Here is a 1,440-nt window from a genome sequence, read left to right as displayed (position 1 = left end):
CACGACGAAAGACTTCGTTCAAATTGCAACGACAGTGACGTTGATTTTGAATTACACGCACATCTCGAGGGAATACAAGTACCAGACGTGCGACAAGGTTGTTGACCCAGACGCGTGAATCTCCGAGGAAGAGCAATAACGTTCGTATAATCCATGCGCGTTTTGTTGGGCCCCGTTTGAATGGGCGCCGACCAACCATGTCCGCAATTCACTCTCCGTCACGCGATATCCAACGGTCGTATGACGATGGTGACTATCTCGTCATCCCTCCTCGGCCACGACTGGTCGACATCAAATGACCAGGCTCCGAAACTTGAACATTTCATCCTAGAGACGCTAGATGTCCCTCTTGAGGGACATCTAGCGTCTTAGATAGCTACATCCTTATCACTCTTTAATCTGCACTTTGGAAGTTACATACTTCCTTCCATCTTGCGCTACTCTTGGTGAAGCCGAGAATATCCTGCCCTGAAGGTCAGCTCCCTGAACTTTCTATTAATTTGTGCGCTTGCGTCTTCCCCCGTGACCGTCACAAATTAGGAGCAGCAGGGCGCTCCTACCGAATTAAGACTATCGTAAGAATGGACACCTGGAGGCCAATGATCCCCCTTCCGACCAGACTCGCCTCGATACCGACGGCTGTGATACTGTACAAGGAACGACGCTTAATAAGTCCGCGCCGAAAAACTTGGAATATTGCTTGAATTATCCTATCCAAAGTGATTTAATTGAATGGATGAATTCTATTGGTTAACAGTAAATACATCCAGGCAATTATCAAGCCTACATCCCTGTACGTTTTGATAACCACCATTGCCCATGGACGTTGCAACACCAAAGCGTCGACAGCGCTCAAAGCTTGCACAAAAGCTAAATACAATGCTCTTAGCGGAGAAAACATCCGTTCAGCACGCAACTGCAACAACTGGTTACCCGGCAAGATGCATGAGCCGATGGCTAGAAACGAAGGCCAACATGACGTCGTTCAAGGGTTCCAAGACACGGGAGAAGATAAGGATGTAGCTATCTAACATGAAGGCGTCCCTTCAAGAGGGACATCTAGCGTCTCTAGGATGAAATGTTCAAGTTTCGGAGCCTGGTCATTTGATGTCGACCATTCGTGGCCGAGGAGGGATGACGTTATAGTCACCATCGTCATACGACCGTTGGATATCGCGTGACGGAGAGTGAATTGCGGACATGGTTGGTCGGCGCCCATTCAAACGGGGCCCAACAAAACGCGCATGGATTATTCGAGCGTTATTGCTAATCCTCGGACATGCACGCGTCTGGGTCAACAACCTTGTCGCACGTCTGGTACTTGTATCCCCCCGAGATGCGAGTGTAATTCAAAACCAACGTCATCGACGTTGCAATTTGAACGAAGTCTTTCGTCGTGCGGACCTCTTTTACAAGGTCCTGGATGGACCGGTAACCCGA

Source organism: Aphanomyces invadans (genome assembly GCF_000520115.1).
Source record: "Aphanomyces invadans strain NJM9701 unplaced genomic scaffold supercont1.32, whole genome shotgun sequence".
NCBI classification, from domain to species: domain Eukaryota; phylum Oomycota; class Saprolegniomycetes; order Saprolegniales; family Verrucalvaceae; genus Aphanomyces; species Aphanomyces invadans.
This window is presented reverse-complemented; position numbering follows the sequence as displayed.